At 42.1% G+C, this 21,315-nt stretch overlaps 1 protein-coding gene across 7 annotated transcripts in view; it reads right to left on the bottom strand.

The window, feature by feature from the left end:
* KMT2E (lysine methyltransferase 2E (inactive)) overlaps nt 1-14,372 on the bottom strand; it is a 69,693-nt gene extending 55,321 nt beyond the window's left edge. For 4 of the 7 annotated variants that reach the window (XM_063448137.1, XM_063448134.1, XM_063448133.1 and 1 more), the window contains exon 1: nt 13,895-14,360. The gene's annotated coding sequence lies outside the window, so the exon portion shown is untranslated. Of the gene's footprint in view, nt 1-477; nt 655-13,894 lie in introns of all 7 variants that reach the window. The other 3 variants (XM_063448132.1, XM_063448135.1, XM_063448138.1) reach the window with 3 other exon arrangements.
* Between the last annotated feature and the right edge of the window lie 6,943 nt (nt 14,373-21,315).

A 21,315-nucleotide genomic window follows, 5' to 3' on the forward strand; every position in this document is an offset into this window, starting at 1 on the left:
ACTCTCACAGTAATCAGGAGATTTAGCCATGGGGAAAAAAAAAATATATATATATATATATAAATATATATAGGAAAAGGCGTTTAATTCCCTTCCCCCTTTATGATTTTAATCATACTAAAATACTTATTTGTATGATAACATAGTATCAAAAGAAAGACCTGTCCAAAACATTTATAAACAAAATAATAAAGCAGAAAATCATTTGAACACCGCACAAATTAAGGAAAATGCAAAGGACCTCAAATAAAAAGTACCCATTGTCCTTAATAGATTAAGAAGACAGATACTGTTCTGATGAAATAATTCAGGATAAATCCATATACTCTTCTTCTACAGTCAAGAAGACAACTTAACAGGCTTTAATTTACTTCATTATGCAGGCCATACACAATATAAACAAACACAAATAGATAAATAAAAAACACCAAAACAAAACATCCAGTTGCTGCTGAAGTAGAGGTTTTGTTCTTTTACCTCAATCAGGGGCTCTCTCAGAATCTACTTGCAGTGCTCCAAGCTTCAGATCCATCTCCTTCACAACTTTATCTGTCTGGATATACGAAAACTTGCCCTCTGGATACAGAAAGGCAGTTAATGCCTACCACAGGTAATCATCGGGAAGCTGTAATGCTATCAGGAGGTGCAGTCACTCTGTTGGTCACACCAGCCATAATTGTGGTTAAAGGATCCAGGGAGGTCCCAAGAGAGAAGACAGCCTAAATTAGTGTCATTTAAAAATCTGACCTACAAACTCAGCTATGTGTTTAGTAAAAACAATTAACATCTCTTGTCTAGCCAAAGTAACAAGCCAGGGCAAAAAGCAACATTCCAGCTGCTGTAGTAAACCTTGCAGAGCGCCACTGCACCAAAATTAACAGCAGTGGAAGGTTCACTCTCATCCTGCTTTAAAAAAGGACCAGTTTGGGCACCACAACAACTTTACTGTAATTAAGTTATGATACCGGGAAATTCCTTGTGTTGGCTCACCTTAAGGGGCTAAACCGAATTCGAACAGTTTATCACCAGAGTCGGTTCTAGCGCAGAATCTGCCTGCTTCTCTGTCCTTCCATTTTCGCAAAAATAGGGATACTGGAAGGCTCTTGCAGAATCAGGCAGCTGCACCATTGATTGGTTTAAAGCAGTCAGCTGACTCTCTCAGCCAATCAGTGACTAATTATTCTTAAAATAATCTTTAAAAGAAACCGCTTTAGGAATAAAGGAGTCACTAACTGGCTGGGAGTCTCAGCTGACCACTTTCAGCAGCGCCACTGTCCAATTCTGCAAAAGCCTTCTGGTTTCTCAATTCTGAGAAAACGGAAGTACAGAGGCAGGTAGAAACACAGATCTTGAGGGGGTTATGCCATTCGAGAACGGTTAAACCCCTTAAGGTGAGCCAGCGCCAGGGACTTCCTGGCACCATAACTTCATTTTGATAATGTTGTTAGTGTGCCCGGAGTGTTCCTTTGAAGGAACAGTAATGCGGGATTACATTTTCAGAAATCTTTATATACTCACAGAAAGCACAAACTTAGTAAGACTATCCTCTTCCCTCCCTGTTGTTAATACTCTGACCACCTACATCCAAGGAACCTCACCATACTGCTGCATTCCTAATTCTTTACAGAATGCCACAGGAACTTCTTCACTGAAGAAAAACGTGAAATGCAAAATTAAGACTAAAACAGCGAGGCTGTCAATATAGTGGAGTTGGAGAATTTATCCAAAAACAGCTATTTTCAAAATTTTGCATTTTATTTACAATATGACTTTTAGAGAATAAAACGTAAGATACAAATCAAAATTTTTTGCACACAATATGAATTCAGAGTTAACCATTTGTATAAAAGTGTAAGAGATACCACAAGTGCATGTGATTTACAACATTTTATTCAGTGGTGTAATTTTCTGCAGCATAACCCATTTAGCCATATCTCTCCTTTCACAAAGCAACTTCTTTAATTGTAAGGACTCTGAGCATGTACTCAGCCAAGCCAATGAGAGATAAGGTTACGTTGCAGACATGATTATGCCCCATAGTCAGTAACTATTTGCATAGCATCAGCATACTTACTCTTTAGAACTGCTTTAAAACCCTATACATACAAGATAGTGATTGGCTGTGTGGTGGAGAGAAATCAGCAGATACTGATCTCTCATTGGCCAAGCTACGCTGTAGACCTTCCTCTCAAAAAGATGTATTGAGAAAAGAAGAGGTATGGTTAAGGGGGCAGAATTATACAACAGAAAGCTGGAAATTAATTCTGCAAAAACTAATGGAAGCATTATATTAGGCCAAAACCTGATAATGCACTTAAGATATGCTGGTGCTAAGAGTTTTATTCTAAAAAAATAAATCTATACTAAAGTCCTTTGTTTAAATCAATATTAAAATACATTGTGTATAGCTTTACTTGTAAATGTGGTTGCATGATTATTTTATTTTGATAGTTTTGCAATCAAAGAGATTAAAAACGAAGCAATAGAGACATTAATTAACTTCGGAAGTTAATGTAAAGAAATTAATCAAGTCTGACTGCCAGTCTGCAAAAGTCCAAGTCCGCCGTTTCGGTTTTCCGCAGGGACCTCTTGCGGAGTCCTTGTTCAGCTGTGCACAGCACAACCTGATGGAAGGCAGTTTTCCCATATGATCAAAGACTGTATGACATGGTTTATTCAAGGACTATTGAGCCATATGCATTTTCCTTACCATATTACCACTAAACAAACCTTTGGTGCATCCTTTGCTGTTGGATGTGTATGAGCAGAAGCAACTCCTACAAAGCATCCAAGGAGCTCATTGTGGAATTTTCAACTCCTAAATTTTTCTCTTCAGATACTCTGCTATCTGATGAACCACTGTCTTTCCAACCTTTGATTCAGCTTCCAATGTATTCCCAATTCTCATCTGCAAGACTTTTCAAGGGCTGCACCGTGTTATCACGCTTCCATAGCCTCCAGTCCTTAAAGAAGTCGCTGAAAACACACCTCTTTAAGAAAGCTTACCATCTTCCTGGGTGATACTTCTCTCATTTTACTATCAGTTCCCACGGATACACAGCCCAGTTCATGGTCCCTTCTGCCACTGTTCAGTTTTTCCACTCATCACTTTTACCAACTTATTTTAAGAGGCATAACCAGCTATTCCTCCTCCTCTCTGACATGCTGTTATCTCTCTCATGTGTCTTTAACCCATCCACAGATTGTAAGCTTCTTCATCTCTTGTTTCTGATCTATTCTATATGTAAAATTACTTGTTTAATATACATAGTCTATCATTGTAAAGCACTGCAGAATGTGCTGGTACTACACAAATAATAAGAATAGAGTGCTGCCTAACTGAATAAAAAAGTAAGCAACGTAAAGAACCAACTGCTTACAGCCTATTTTGCATTAACAGCAAAAAGGCAAATTACTAAGGATTATCCCCTACACAGATGATAGGCAAAGTTTTCATTCAGACCTCACTTACCGTTTGGAATCGGACAGACCATCTTACCAGAGAACATGGATTATAACAGGATGTACTGAAAGTGGCTACCCATTCTACTTTTCAAGCAGGATGCTGCTTTTTGTGTTCTCATGCATATTTCTGGGTGGGAGGGAGAGGGGGATTGCTTTAAGTGTTAAGACTATCAGATTGATCAGTATTGCTTCAGACCTGAGGAAGAGAGGAAAACTCTCGAAAGCTTGTCTTTGAAATATTATGTTAGTCCAATAAAAAAAAAAAGGTATCATTGTATACTGCAATACTCTGGTATTTTGTTATCCTATATATATCCATATAGATAGCCATCTCCAGTACCAATCCCTTAAGCATTTAGACATGCCTTGGAACTTCCATTTGTGCATAATCCATAGTTCTTCATGCTGAAGGCATAAATTAGGAAGTCTGATTAAAGGACCACTATAATGCCAGGAAAACATACTCGTTTTCTTGGCACTATAGTGCCCTGAGGGTGCCCCCACCTTCAGGGTCTCCCTCCAGCGGGCTCCAGGGGTTGGAAATGATTTAACTCTCCTCCTCCTCGGCTGAATGTGCATGGAGGAGCCGCGCGCGCATTCAGCCAGTCCATAGGAAAGCACTCTCAATGCTTTCCTATGGACGCTGGCGTCTTCTCACTGTGAAAATCACAGTGAGAAGCGCGGAAGTGCTCAATGAGACAGCCACTAGAGGCTGGGCTAACCCTATTATAAACATAGCAGTTTCTCTGAAACTGCTATGTTTATAGAAAAAAAAGGGTTAAACCTAGCTGGACCTGGCACCCAGACCACTTCATTAAGCTGAAGTGGTCTGGGTGCCTATAGAGGTCCTTTAATACCGACTTATATGAATGGATATTAACAACATATCTGTATTAAATTTAGTAGTATAGTATCTAGTTTTTCATGTTTATTGTATTTATCTAATTTTAATTCACCAAGTTTTACAAATTGAAGACTTCATTAATACAGTTCCATGATTTGCCCATATAGTAATATTTATTGGATCTGTTCATGGCTAGCTTTACGTGCTGTGATCATTTCTATAGATATAATGTCCATAAGGACAATAAGGAAATGTATTTTTAGACAGCTTATTAGAATACTCAACACTTCCCACCAGTACCTCCAATTTTAAACCAAAAAGCATGTATCCGTTCTCCAACTTGCAGTTGGAGAGTATTATCTGACAGATATTGAACAGTGTGCTCTTACTGGCTCATGATAGCTAGCCATTTGAAGTGCTTCCGCCTCCAGACAGAGTAAAACTGTCTGCGGATAGCAGCATATGACTGGAAGAGCGCTAGATTTGGCTACGCTTTGCATAAGGACGCCTAGTGTCTTCTAAATCCCTAAAGGAAACAATTGAGTCAACTGCTCCTTAGCAGCTTGACTTCTTTAACCCCTTAAGGACCAAACTTCTGGAATAAAAGGGAATCATGACATGTCATATGTCCTTAAGGGGTTAAAGAAAATGTATGTTATTGCCCCACTTCACATTGGATATGCACCAGCAATTACCAACTCACTAGTGTGACTACCAAGTCACAGTTCTAGTTGTACTTAAAAGCACCCTAAACGTATCTAATCTATTCCTCACTCTCCCAATCTCATTTATTTTCTGCTAAAATACATATTTACTACTTTGTCTTGTGTATTTTTCCTCCACCTAATAAAAAACTTGACAAAAGGCAAAGAAGCCACGGTCAAGTTGTCGCGGTTGCAAGCTCACCATGAGAAAAAAAAAAATCTATTGAGTTTGAAGAATCCTTAATATAAACATCAGTGTGTAATCACTCTTATGTGCTAGAGTACAGACAGCACCTGGCAAATGAAGCACGAGAAGCCCAAGACAGGAGATGGTGGCACTCACAGTGGACAGCATCAGGTCAATATATCAAATTATTAAAGGGACACTATAGTCACCAGAACAACTACAGCTTATTGAATTTGTTCTGGTGAGTAGAATCATTACCTTCAGGCTTTTTGCTGTAAACACGGTCTTTAATGCAGTGTTTACATTACAGCCTAGCGATATATGAGGAGTGGCCATGGCACGTAGAAATTCACCCTTGGACTATCTGGGCTTGCAGTAGTGAGAAACATTTAGGCCTGGCTAGGAGGGAAATAGTGTAAATTCTGAGCCCTAATATTTGTGTTTCTCTGTGTAATTATTTTACAAAAGAGGAATTCCACTGACCAGACTTCACACAAAAAATAAAAATAAAGACTTGCTGGGTGTGATACAGAATACAGCTTCTACTAATAACGTGGCTTTGACACATTCATTAACAGGAGTCTAGCCTGAAGCAGAAACAAGAACTAGATTAACCAAGTCTGTGTTGGAGGGTTTGGTCACTGTTTATAAACAAACATGAGGAGATAACACAATAGTTTTCCCAGATCAGATTTTGGTGCTACACATTAACGGTTAACGGGTTACTCCAAGCACAATGACCACTGTGATGTGAAGAGGTCATTGTGCCTGAAGTCTGTTTGTGCAGCATTTCACTGTAAAATGCTGCACATAGGGAGTTTATTTTCACCTCTGGCAACAGGTGGGGTTAAACCTCTGACAGCACGACTGGGATGTTACTAGTTAACCCAAAACATGAGTTCTGAGAGGCTAACGTGAATTCTGTATACTAAGCATACTAAAGAAAGGCAGCCAACAAGCCCGCCTACCCTCACCCTTCAGGAAGAGGGCGTGATATCAGCAGAGGAAGATCAGACTGCAGGGACAACTTGGGCTCTGGGCTGGAACAGGTGTTTTATCAGTTTTATATTTCTGGAAATGGGGAGGGGGTGTAGGAAGGATTAAAGGTGTTACACAGGCCAAAACCAGTGTCTACTTTAAAACAGTGTTTTCAGTTGGAGCAACTTTATGCACCACACAGATGCTGGGCACTCTTTATTTAATACTATATAAACAGGTTATAAATTAGGAAACTGTGGTTCCCACAAGAACCTAGGATAATAAATTGTATAGTATTTACAGGGGTTTAAATAATGCAATTAGGTGAATATAAAATACACAATGTTTTGCTATAGAGCAGTGCATTAGCAAAACAATACATAGGTATGAGCAAAGCAGCCATCCCCACTGTTCATGAAGCAGGAGGAATAAGCAATTTTCACATAACCATAAGTTTATTTAAGTAAACACAACAGACTACAACTTTACTGTGAAAACTTGATTAAGTTTGTTTCATATTTATTACTCTTTATGGTGAACACATGAGCATTTACCACACACAACAACCTGGGTTATCAAAATGTCCTAAACCAGTTTAAAGTTATGAAATGATTCCCAAACCAACATAAATAATTACACATCAGGATAGAGAGGTGTGAGCTGCAAATTTCCCCAAAATAAATAAATAAATAAAATGTTTTACAGAATGGTGGACCTTTCTCGTTAGCCACATAACCTCAAGTCAGAATGACTTCCTTATCAGTGTATGCACAAAGCTCAGCACCTAGTATGCAGCACTGTCAGCTGTAAGTATTTCATGGCCTTGGTGCTCATACGGACTGTGTTGGAATTCTGCTGAAATTCCAACCCAGTCAAGAAATATACAGTGACAAGGTAGTTCTTACTGTGTCTCCGTATATTTCCTATGCCTGACATATCTAGACACTGGGCGGAGCTACCGCCGTTAACCCCTTAAGGACCAAACTTATAGAATAAAATGGAATCATGACATGTCACATGTCATGTGTCCTTAAGGGGTTAAGAAGTGTCAACCCCTCAGTCGCAGGGAATTGGCTTTATCTGCAGTCTCCTCCATAGACCGCAATGCTGTACATTCGCTAATGCGCAAGAGTATTGTAGTGACATCCACTCCTGGTGCTGAAACAAACTTAATGGTCTCAGCTAATCCAATTATTTATCAGAGGAAACCATTGGGAGGTTATCACACAAACATGTCAAAACGCTGCTCTGTGCCAAGCAGCAACTCCTCAGAGATGTATTGAATCTCTATGGGAAACATTACATGCCTCCATGTAGAGTGTGGAGACACTGAACATGCAGCACCGACCCTGGAAGAACCTATAGTGGCCGTCAGAGTGACTGCCATTGGAGGGGTTACTAGGCAGCAGTGTTATTACAGAGGCATACTATACACACTAAAACAACTACATTAAGCTGCAGTTCTGGTGACAATAAGTATTCCTTAAACCTTGTATTGGTGATTGGAGTTTCCCTTTAATCTCTAGTAGACAGCCACTAGAGGTGGAGTTAACCCTGCAAGGTAATTATTGCAGTTTATAGAAAACTGCAGTAATTACACTTGCAGGGTTAGGAGTAGTGGGAGTTGGCACCCAGACCACTCCAATGGGCAGAAGTGGTCTGGGTGCCTGGAGTGTCCCTTTAAAGGAGCACTATAGTGTCAGAAATACAAACATGGTATTTCTGACACTATAGTTCTAATAGTACCGTTTAGGTTACCTGCCCCATCTCGACCCCAGTTAAAATGGTCTTTTACACACCTTTTTTCAGCGCAGCTGTGGTCTTGTCGTGGCTGGCCCAGCCCCACCTCCTTAGCGGAGATGATCAAATTTGATGATCTCGGCCAATCCAATGCTTCCCCACAGTGGTTTTTGCACGTGCGCAGCAAAACGTCACACTGCGCCAATCAGAATCTCCTCAGAGATGCACTGACTGAATGCATCTTTATATGGAACGTTCAGCATGGACGCTGAATGTCAGCAGTGATCCAGGATTCATCTCTACTCAATGTCTGGGTAACTGCCACTAAAGGTGTTCCTAGTCAGTAATACAAACACTGCCTTTTTTCTGAAAAGGCATTGCAACATGTCTGCAGGAACAGGCTATAGACACCAGAACAATTACATTAAGCAGTAGTTCTGTTGACTACATTGTACCTTTAAGCATCTTTGATGGGGTTGATAAGTCTTAAGTTATTGGAGCACAATAATCCCTTTTACTCTGCCTTTCACGGAGGATCACTATTGCAAAAAAAGGAAGATGGAATATATACAAAGCCCCGAGTAGAGCTGGTTACAGGGCAAGCAAAATTGCTTTATGTTCCTCATTGTATCTGAAAGAGTAATATTGGTTAGTAAGGAATCTGCATAGTTTTTGTAGAGAACACAACTGATATAGTATGCATAGTCATTGTGCTGCCTTACATGCCTACATTAAAATTATTCAAAAATGTAATTTGTTTCCAAGTGGCTATATCACTCACCTCCTTCAATCTTAATATCTCAAAAAGATAAAATAGTTATAAGAGGGCAGGTGGCTCCCAGACCAATTAATTTAGATGATACAATCTGGCTACCTATAGTTTATTGTGGTGTCCTAATGGAAGGAAGGAGGCTAGACTGGGGTTATGAGGGGGCCCTGCTTCCATCTGTTATTTTTTTTTATTTATTTTATGTACCAGTATGCTGTGCATGGTGGTGTCAGATGCCAAATTTGCACATGGTTCACATTAACCACCCGAAACTGTTGTTCTGGATGGGCTAATGATGCAGCTGGTAATGGAGTTACACCTCCAACAGCAAAGCTCTCAATATAAAGTAGTGTTTCAATGTGAAACGTTGCACTTACCGACTGCAATTATCATAGCCACTTCAAAGCAGTAAAGTGGTCATGGTGCTTGAAGTTAACCATTAAGCTAACCCCTTGCCAAGAAAAGTCACAGCCCCCCAAAAATACTGGTGTTCTCAGTACATCTATAGAATGGCCATATTGTCTTTATTGCCTACTTGGTAACAGTAATAGAGAGGATTTATAAATTAAACTGCACGAGTTGTAACCAGAAAGAGGAAAAAAAAAAATTATAGAAATGAACAGTACAATTTGGATAGCTTGATAACAATGAGAACATTGAGGACAAGACTCCAAACCTAATGTTGTGGGTTCTAATGCCCATCATCGTTAATCTTTTAAACATTACATTCAGTTCAGAATATTTGTTGGCGCTACTTGCTCTAAAGTCATTTTACTTAAAGGACCCCTAAACTAAAACTATACATGTTTGATCTGACATAATTACTGGTAAACCAAAACTGCCACAATTCATAGTTTACTGCACAAAAGGGTGAGTTTTTAAGTGGTCACTGACATTTTTCAGCTGGAAAAGGGAAGAAGGCAAGATAGGTGTACTCAAAGAAAAAAAAATAAGCATTTACAAAATATGCAAACCACCATAATGCCATCCTCTGGATTAAGAAGCTTTTGGTAAAGTACTATATTCTTCACATTTTACTTCCGGACTATTTCTGGCTTCTCCAACTGAGGGGCAGTAAAGCACCACAAAAACACTTTAACATATTGTTATGGTTAGGGTGCCAAATCACCATAACTGGTAGCTATGGGTTGGGAAATGGTGTCAGAGAATTTCTGTTTTGGTCAAACCTCAAACAGTTTGACTAGGAGCAGATAAACATCACCCATTGCCTCACAGCTTTATACGTACAAACAAAATACAGTTATTCTAGTGCTTTGAGTTGCCATTTATGTGGCAAAATATATGCATATTAAAAATAAACTTTTTTTTGTTTTAAAACTACCACATGCACACTCCACAAAAAAACAACTTTTAGTTGGTTCCTGTCCTATTAATTTCCCCTCTATTTATGTGCATAATTTACAGTGTACCCAAATTTAAAAGGGTAGAGCAAGTATGGATCCTGTGTTCATTGTGACAAAAGGTTTATCAGCCACACCCACTGACAAGGCCTTAGGACACCAAAACACTTCACACGGAGATGGCAATCTGATTCTTTATTACTCTTGTGAGAGAGATTAGTCTAATATGCAAATGGTATAGGGTTAAATGTGCTCTAAGAACTCCTAGTGGGCAAACTAACCATCACTAAGGCCAAGTTCTCCCTTCAGTCTGATCCTCAGTGGCTTATGTCACTCCCCCTTTCCAGAGGTTGAAGGAGGTCAGACTAAGGGGAGGAGAGGGGCAGCACAGGTGGAGTGGGTCCTGCTGCCTTTGGCTGCTGGCACCAGCATGCTGTCAGGTGCCAATTCTGCCTTTTATTGTAAAGCGCTGCGGAATAAGCTGGCACTATATAAATACTAGCCATCCTGGAACTATTTATGACCCAATGAACCGATCGGAGGAAGAGTTACGCCTCTGGCAGCAGTGTTGTTAATGATGCAGCTCATGTAATGTACAGCTTTTCACTGTGAAACACTATACATTCAGACCCTAGTCACTATGACCACTTCAAGCCACTGAAGTGTTCATTGTGCTTGGGGTAACTCTTTAAATATTCTTTCTTGATGACTGCCTCTTGCATAGAATTAGGAAATATACGTTTTTATGGGAATGAGGTAAAGAGCCATACATGGATATAGATTCTATAAATAGTGTATAACATTTTATACACACACACACACACACACACACACACACACACACATATATATATATATATATATATATATATATATATATATATATATAATTACGTAAGATGTGTTTTTTGTACACTGTTCAAACGATGCTCAATACACTAAAATCATCACTGCATTTTAATGTATGGGTGAATTTACAAAGAGTCCACATATATATGCTCCAGTTTTTAGCAGGCCTTGGCTTTCTAGATTATATTTGGCCTCTTTGTAAATTCACCCATACATTTAAAATGCAGTGATGATTTTAGTGTACAATTTTTAATCCAACATACAATGCCTACAAATCAAAAAAATAAATGAAAGATTTAATGCATAAGCATTCTACTTTGATAAAATAAACTAAATTTGAAAATATTTGCAGTTTTTTGTGCAGCTAAATATACTGCAACCATACACTATTCATTTCTACATTTTGTATTTCAATGTCTATTTTGCAAGTTAGACCACAGTTCAATTAAATTAACAAGAGTGAGGAACTACTACTGTATACTAGTAATGATGTTAACTTGCAGTACTTGTAGGACAACAGGCCTTGTCTGTTGAATACCAACAGTGACCACTCTATAGAAAGCTTTATGCACATCTCTGCAAATATACATATTCAATATCAAATTGTGCCATCATGCACAGACACGATTATAACCATGCAGCACTAGTTAAATATTATTGAGCATCGTTTGAACAGTGTACAAAAAACACATCTTACGTAATTCAGTGATACGTATTAAAGAAAAAACGTACTTTCACATCCAGTTAAATTGTGACCAGACAGACAAGTGGAAACTTCCAGAGTACAAATACACATTCACGTCAACTCAAGTGACAATACAGGCACCACCTTATATTCAATGTTTGTTTAGTAACGAATTATGGTAAAACATATACTTGTAAATAACTAAATATACAGGTATTCATAAAAAAAAATGCAAAATGCTGCATTATGCTGTGGATACACACAGGGGTTAAAAGTCCTTGAGTAGGTTGGTACTGAGGGAGGCATGAACGCGCGCACACACTGTGCACTCAGTCCTCACCACCCTCTTCTACCCCAAGCAAAAAGGACCCACAGAAAACCTACTTGGCTATTTTTTGCATCCAGTTTGGGCTATAATAGTCAATAGTTGAGTCTAGCTGACATAAATATATTTCACCAGTTACGACAAGCTAATGTTAGACTGAGGATATTTCACTTTTTTCCCTATCTAAGGTCTTATTACCTCAATCTATCGAAATCTACTCAAATTCTAGTAACGAGGCAGACTGTTAAAGAAAACCACCCGTTTCCTTGCAACACATGCGTGTGTGCTGCAGACAAACATACTGCATGGGGTGTGGAGAACCAGAGCAGATTAGATTACCACAACATCAGCTGGGGGGCCGCCATTTTTAGCCTCTCCAAAAGGACAAAAGAAGGAAATATCAACAAGCACAAATTAAAAACAAGTAAGTGAAAACCCCTTGTGTTTTTATGAGAACTAGCGGATCGTTGTTTCAGCAGGTAGTCAGCAATGGGTGAGATAACCTTAATAAAAGCACATAAAATGCCCAGTTACCCTGGAGTGAGGACTGCAATACGAGAAAAAGTAATAGGGCACTGGTCAAGAAAAGGTTGTGTGCCTAGTTCAGAAATCTTTTTTTCACTTGCACACTACCGATCCATTTTTGCAATTAAAAAAAAACCAAAAAAAAAAACAGGTGTGGTAGAAACAAGATTACAATAAATCCATACTGCTAAAATATTTATGGAGGGCCAGGCACCAGTCACAAAACCAAACACTAACATTTTAGGGAGTTTGAAAACAGTTGCTATTAGTGTAATTCTAAATGAGGGGCAAAGAAAGCATAGTGTCTTCTTTTCTTTGTGAGTCTGTGTTGTGTCTGCGCTGGCCTGGCTTACACACAGAGGTTTGCTTGTTGCGCCCCCCTTTATGCCTGCAGCCCATGAGTAGAAAATCCTTGAATATGAGAGACCTACATGCTTTGCTGAGAGGGGGCGACCTTATTTATAATTAAATGTTTAGTCAGATTTTAATCTATATATCCTGACTATTAGCTTAAATATTAAACAAAGCATATTTGCATGGAGCATACCACAAAAGTGACTTATTGCACAAAGGATTTGTAAAATATCACCACGATAAATAATTATTAGCATACAGGGAAAGAAATCTGGTACTTAACATTCTCTCTGCACGCACACACATACATATACATACATATATATATTTTTTATTTTTTTTAAACAACATTGCTACTACATTATTGACAGTGTGTGTGTGTACACACACACACACACACTCTACCTGCTTATTGAACACAATACAGCCCTACTGGGTAAACCCCCAGTCACCTTATCACACCTATTACAGTCTACCACCCATGGTGAACACCATTTCCAAAACAATATCATCATCATCATTTGTAAGGGCTTTTCTCCTTAAATGTCTGTGGTATTAACAAAATAGGAAATGAGGAGGCCTTGTAAGGAGACATTTCCCTATATAAACAAACACAGTGAGGGGTGGGAGACTATCCATGGATGTTAAGGATTATTCTGTAACAGCTTATATTAAGGAGACGGGTGAGCGTACTCATCCCTATGCAAATATAAGCAGTGTCCAGCAAATGAAGGTTTAATCCAATGTGGCTTCCCACCCCCTTTCCATAGCTGCCAAACACAGCTAGCTAGGGTGACCGTAAAACCCGCCATGTTTAGATCAGAAGAGCTCAGGTTCTTCTAAAAGCTTAAATATTTAGAGAGAATTAGCAAAGGCTCCCCAGGTGTACCCCCTCTGTGCAAATATGAGCTATATCGGGGTGCAGAGCTATGTGTAGAGATACACTCAGGACATAGCAAGTGTGATCATGATATTACGTATGTTGATCTCAGTGAAAGCCTGTAATAATAAGCAGCATGTGAAATGCAAGGATAATGCGAGCCGCGACATGTACAGACAGGGTGCCATCATGGAGGCTAAATAAAAACAAACAAGAGGGGACACTTACCTACAGTATGCAAAATCCAGGAAACAGGACTGGGCTAAACCGGACACACACCCCCTATCCCCCCTAGTGTCCCGCTGTGAGCCCCTGCAGGCGGTATGGGGAGCTCTGCCAGCGGCTCCTGAGGTGACAGGAAAGGCGACGTCAATAGCAGGCAGCCCCCGGGACCGTTACACGGGCTATCAGGCAACAGGAGAGGGCAGGCTGGGTGAGTGGCTGGCTGGCGGGGAAATAAACAGTTTGCAGTGAGAAGAGGGAAAAAATAAAATTGAAAAATAGCTTTGCAGTGCCCGTGCAGACTACAGCCCCAATGTGTACAAACCCCGCTCCTCCCGTATCTCAGCCTACGCTGGCTCCATGTCACTGCCTCTCTCTGGAAAATGGCGTCGGCTGATGGCACGGGGTTTCCTCAACCGCCTGCCAGGGGCTGGAGACTAAGATTTTGCGGGCGTGGAGAGCTAGCGGGTCAGGCCTGCGCCAGCTAGTAAGATGGCGGATCCGAGCGCACGGGAGCGGCCATGTTGGTTGTGGGCACAGGTCTCAGTCAGCACGGCTCCCCGCCCCTCCCTGGCTGTGTTAATGTAAAGGACAGCAACGCAGCCGCCATCTTACTTAAAGGCGAAAGCTCTGCAGTGCTTAGAGGGGACATAGCTCAGCGACTCTTTTTTTTTTGTACAAACGAAATGGAGTGAGATGTATGTAGGGGGGATAAAAGAAGGGTGTGTGTTCCTAGTTTACTGAAATAAAGGGGCGTGATCCGCTGTCCCTAGCTAGACTGGCACAACACCCGCACCATACTGCATAGCTTATCGCTGGTTACCATAACAACTTCACCAGACCGAGTTGAGGAGGACTATTTATTGCAAGCCTGTATCCATCCTATGTTATCCATACAGATACAGCTTTACCCCACTGGGTGCTGTCACTGCCAGCCTACCCTGATGTACATATTAAATGCCCTCTCAGCGGTATAATCACTGAGTGTATCGAACATCGGACTGCGGAACATGAATTGGGGAACAAAACCACAACCACTGCTTCATATAGAGCAACATCAGCTTCTGTGTTATATGAATGCTGCTCACAGACACTATATAAACACATGACGTGGTTTTCCAGTTGGGCTGTTTTGAGCTAGTATTGTACATTAACATTGCTGAATGTCCAGCCATAGCCCCAGGAGGGGACATTCCCACAGGATACATGGTTAGTGCTGCTGGGGGTTGAATTGTTGGCAGCAGCCTGCTCTCAAGTGTCTCTGTATAAAGGGGGTGTGTGGGCTCTGAGCCTCGCTGCTTTATTATTGCTGGTAAGATGGAGGCGGTTCCTGCTGTCTGTGGCTCTATTGCCATGGAGCCCAGTCTCTGGATGATGGTAGTGGGGGAGGGGGAGCGGAAGAGGCTGTCGGGGTTTCCTTGTCAGACCATGCAGGGGCCGCTGATTACCAGCACAGGGCTCCTCAGCAATGCTCGCAGCCTGCCTGCACCCAGGGAGCCAGCACCGGATGGCCGCAGCTCCAGGCCCCGCTCAGCTCACTCACACTCCATTACTAGCACTCCGCCGCCATGTTGCTATTTACAGAGCTACACGCAGCCGGCGTAGGACGCTGACAGGACACCCCCGCACTAAGTATCTCTGTTGTGGCTCAGTAGTGATTAAACCGTGCTCCTTGTACATGGTGTGTGGCTGTAGACCTGTTATCACTATTTCCCGTTGTCTCGGCTCGCTATGTTGTAGTTGGTGTAATGGCGGCCAGGCTGCCCCGCCAGCCATTGACTGTTGTTGTTCGGTGGGAGGAGGTGGGCAGTGTGCAGCCAGCCAATGGCCGTGCGAGTTGTACTTCCACGCCGCTCTCTGATTGGCTGACCATGACATCATCTTGCAGCAGGTGGGCGTGGCGAGAGCTGCCGGGGGATGCGGGTGCTGAGGGAGAGCTCGGCGCCATTATGTAACATCGCCAGCGGTGACAAGTCTGCTGCTCTCCGAGCTGCCGTGAGATACCCGGGTGTGCGGCACTGGCATGTATCGTATCTCCCCCTCTGCCCCATCATATAATGAGACCGGCCATGGCTGTGTGTAGCAATGGCTCTCTTGTACCGTAGCCTGTGTGGGGGTGTTGAGTGGCAGTTGTTTTGTGAGTGCGTCACTCCAACATGGAGCCCGAGGAGAGGTGAAGGAGCAGCGCAGCCTGTGCGGGTCACGTGATCCTGTTGCTGAGCGACGGGTTTGGCCTGGGACCAGGCGGGGGGCGGGGATCGCAGTGTATGAGCCCTGGGTGGGGGAGCCGGCCGAGCTCCATTTTACACAGTGGGAATCTCTCGTCCGCTGCTTTACAAGATGTGAGACGGATGTTACCCTGTGCAGGGGCGGCCATTGGCCGGATAGGCCGGGCCTGTCTGAGGGAGGGGTCTGGGACATCCGGACTAATAAAGAATCGCTGGATAAGGAAAATAAAACCAGGAGTTGATTTGTTTTTGTTGTATGGTTATTATTATTGAGAATAGGCCGTGACAGGCGGGTCTCATTCGCATTGCTAGTCACCCCCTGCAGCATATGGACTCGGTATTATGTGCAGTTTGTCATGTAACATGTATGACGGCTCTGTGTGGATTACATCATGCAGCAGTTTAGCCAATTTATGCAAAACTCTGAATTCTGTCTGTGGGGTTGTAGCACAACTTCCTAAATGTTTTAGTACGTTTCTTTTATTTTATTTTTTTAAGGGATGTGTTATGTACTATGGCAATTATGTTGTAAATCCTCTTCATAGAGGTAGTGCCTTTTCTAATGCATGAAAATCTAATTTGGTACTGGGGGGCGGGGGCACTAACAAATTTCTTCTTCTTCTAAATATTCTGTTACAGTTGAAGAAAAGATGAGCGAGTTAAGAAGAAAGAATTGTCACTGTAATGTTATGTGCCCAACATGGGTCTGTCTAAAAAGGTAAAGAATCACTGATCTTGAAATGGGAGTATCTTGAAGTATGGAAATAGGTGGATATTTCTCTCCATGAACCACAAGGAAGATAGATTGCTAGCTATGCAGGACAAATCCAGCTGAGGTAATGTATAGGAGATTTGTGATTACACACTCAAAAAACATATACAAAAGCCTGTTATGTTTCCAGGTGTGTCCTTGTGCTGTCCCAGTGTAATATGTCAGCCCATTAAAGGAACACTGTATGCACCCAGTCCATTTCAGCTCAATGTCCCTTAAAGGGACTCTCCAGTGCGAGGAGAACAATCTGTTTTCCTGGTACTGCAGGTCCCCTCCCACCTCCCAATCCCCGGTTGCTGAAGGGGTAAAAACCCCTTCAGTCACTTACCTGAGACCCCCGCCGATATCCCTCGGCGGTGGTTTCGGGTCACCGCCGCTCCTCCTCTGCATTACGTCGGCCGGTGGGCAAGACTAATCCCGCCGGCCGGGGAGACCTAATGCGCATTAGAGCTCAAATGGAGCGACGCTGGAGGTCCTCACACAGCGTGAGGACGTCCAGCGACGCTTTAACACAGAAAATCTATGCTAGAGACACGGAAGTGCCTTCTAGTGGCTATCTAGTAGACATCCACTAGAGGTGGAGTTAACCCTGCAAGATAATTATTGCAGTTTATAAAAAAAAAAACTGCAATAATTACACTTGCAGGGTTAAGGGTAGTGGGAGTTGGCACCCAGACCACTCCAATGGGCAGAAGTGGTCTGGGTGCCTGGAGTGTCCCTTTAACCCTAAACTGCAATAATTACCTCTGAGGGTTAACTCCTCTAGTGGTTGTGTTCTGGAATTGAAATCGACCTTTGGTTCATTATCTGACGCTGGGGAAATCCTAATGCGAGTGCGCCCATTGCCGTGCATTAGGTCTCCCCAGCCAGCTGACATTGGTGGGGGAAGAGCGTAGACTTACCCGGTGCTGATGGGCATCGGCGTTAGATTCATGCAAGTGACTGAAGGGGTTTTAGTGTCGAAAGAGGTGGGACACTGCAGGAGCCTGTAATTTGTTTTCCTGGCACTATAGAATCCCTATAAACATTGCCTTTCCAGAGAAACGGCAGTGTTTACATTGCAACAATAAGTCTGCCTCCAGTGGCTTTCTCCCATTGCTTCAATGCTTTCTTATTGGGACATCTAATGCACCCACTCATTGCGGGACGGAGGAGGAGGTGCAACCTAGAGCCGAGGGACCTCGGCGCTGGGGTAAGGCAAGTATTAGTATTATTGACCATCACAAGAGAGAGGGAGGCAGAGGAAGCTATAGTGCCAGTAACACAGCTTTGTATTCCTGGCACTTATAGTATCCCTTTTAAGAGTGGTTTAATAGCTTACTTGTTGCCAATGCTGCATCCAGTCTCCCCTGCAAGCGGGGCCTCTTCTGCTTTGCATGATCCAGGACTGCACGCATTGTCTGAGAGTGTTTAGTGGGCCAAGACTCTTATTGAACCATAACCACTACACCAGGCTATGGTTAAGCTACTGATATGGTATTAAGCATAATAGTTTGAAACAAACGGCAAGTACTACTTGTGATGTGAAACTGGTGTGGAGAGATGCTCAAATGATAAGTTGATACGCTTCAGTATTCCCATTATTTCTTAAAGGCACTCTATAGTCACCAGAACTACACCTGAGTTATGGACTTTTCACCATAACGTTCTTGGTGTATGTATGTATATGTGTGTATATATATATATATATATATATATATATATATATATATATATATATATATACACATATACACACACACTGTATGTACTCTAATATAAGACAAGTTTTTCAGCACATTTTTTGTGCTGGAACACCCCCACTCGACTTATACTCGAGTTAATGTCTGTATTATGGCAACTTACATTGCCATAATACAGACCAGGACCGCCGGGCTCATTACAAGCCCGTCGGTCCTGTTGGGGGCTAGCAGAGACCTGTAACTTACCTTTCCTGCAGCTCTTGTGAGCTCCCTTCTCTCTCCTCCGTTCCGGTCAGCTCCACTGTAAATCTCGCGAGAGCCACGGGGAACGCTCCGCGCAGCCGCAAGACTTACAGTGGAGGAGAAGGGAGCTGCAGGAAAGGTAAGTTACAGCTCTCTGCCAGCCCCCCTCCTTCACAGCCCATCCACTGGACCACCAGGGAATGAGAGCCCCCCCTCCCTGGCCATGTATTAAGCAGGGAGGGGGGACGAAAATAAATATAAATAAAAAAATATTAATATATATATAAAAAAATGCCCACCAAAAATACCCATCTCTTACAAACACACTGCATTCATTATATACACACACTGTAAATAAATATTCAATTAATATAATTTTTTCTGTCATATGGTGGCAGTACCAGTGGCTTTTGCTCCTTCCTGTGGACAAGCATCTAACAAGCTTAATTAAATCAACAAAACCCCTCCCCCTTGCCCTATAAGAAGGGCTATCCGGCAAAACCAACCCCAGTTTCCTTTCTTGTCCCGAGAGGGAAGCACACAGCATCTGGAGGGTGAGACACACAGGCTGCTGGTCTGGGGGATTCCGGTCCGAGAGCTGCCCGGGCGGTTAGCTGAGAGACCATGCTACCTCCGTTATGGTTACGGAGCAAATGGATACATTGCCTCTTATGCCGAGAAGGTTCCGGCGAATACTTTCTGGAGGCGGTCTTGATGACCTGCGCACAGCGGTGGAACGCACGCCCGGGAGGTGATGCGTTCCACCAAAAGTTTCCGGTGGTGCGCATGCCGAAACTTTATTAAAAAAAAAAAAAGCGCGAAGTTTGATGCTCGGCATAGACGAAGCTGTGCAGTACCCACTGACAGCAGGGATGCTTGCCAGAAGTGGTACGCCGTGTCACCAACCCCCCACACGGTTCAGAGGCATTTTGAGGTAAGGTGAATTAATCTTTCCTTCAAAATGATCTCTGTAAAAGTTTAGACACTTCATTTGCAACGTGTGAAGCCACGTGGTAAGAAGAGGACGAAGATGACGGTATATGTACCCACTTTATGCACTATGATGAATTGCTGTGAGCAGTATAGGTACTCTCTATATGCACTATGACGAATTGCTGTGAGCAGTATATGTACTCACTATATGCACTATGACGAAGTGCTGTGTGCAGAAGATGTATGCAATATATGCACTACGATGTGTTGCTGTGAACAGTATATGTAATCACTATATGTTCTATGACGAGTTACTATGAGCAGTATATATACTCACTATATGCACTATGATGAATTGCTGTGAGCAGTATATGTACTCGCTATATGCACTATGACGAATTGCTGTGAGCAGTATATGTACTCACTATATGCACCATGACGACTTGCTGTGTGCAGAAGATGTATGCAATATATGCACTACGACGTGTTGCTGTGAACAGTATATGTAATCACTATATGTTCTATGACGAGTTACTATGAGCAGTATATATATACTCACTATATGCACTACGACGTGTTGCTGTGAACAGTATATGTAATCACTATATGTTCTATGACGAGTTTCTATGAGCAGTATATATTCTCACTATATGCACTGACGTGTTACTATGTGCAGTATATATTCTCACTATATGCACTGACGTGTTGCTGTGAACTGTATAGGTTACCACTATATGTTCTATGACAAGTTACTATGAGCAGTATATGTACTCACTATAGGCACTACGGCGAGTTGATGTGAGCAATTTATGTACTCACTATATGCCATATGACGTGTTGCTGTGAGGGTAAATGTACTCACGTTATGCTCGGACGAGTTCTGTGAGCAGTGTATGCACTCACTATAGGCACTATGACGAGTTGCTGTGCACAGTATATGTACCCACTATATGCTCTGTGTGTGAGTGTCTAAGATGACTCGGCCTAAGTAGGGGTACACACTATAAAGTCCTTGTATAAGGACAAGAACCTCTTTAGATGTATCCACTAGATGCTCTATGTCGCATTGTTTTGTTATCCACTCGACCTTAGTAGATGCACCCACTATATGCTCTATACCGAGTTTGAAGTGTGGCCTCCGCTTCATTAGTTGTATGCACTGTATTCGTTAGGAATGAGAACTCAACCTCCGTGCATGCTCTGTTAGGAGTTACTTGAGGACTCAGCCTTAGTATATGCATCTACTATATACTCTGTCGAGTTTATGTGTGGTCTCAACTTTAGTAACCACTATAGGCTATTTTAGGGGGGTTCTTTTCCTTTTATATACTCTATAAAAAAAAAAAAAAAAAAAAGCCTCACTAGTTTCTGGGATATAGGTATACTCTATATGCCTTATGTATGAGGTACTGGGAAGACAGGGCCTCGGTATATGTCTTCACTAGTTTCTCTATGGATGAGTTACCAGGAGATGTATGCTCATTAGACGGTATAGAGATGGCATCTTCACAGTAGCTCATATATCTATATCTGTATCTATATCATCTCCACAGGAGTTGCGTAACCCTG

Source organism: Pelobates fuscus, chromosome 3 (assembly GCF_036172605.1).
Source record: "Pelobates fuscus isolate aPelFus1 chromosome 3, aPelFus1.pri, whole genome shotgun sequence".
Classification (NCBI taxonomy): Eukaryota; Metazoa; Chordata; class Amphibia; order Anura; family Pelobatidae; genus Pelobates; species Pelobates fuscus.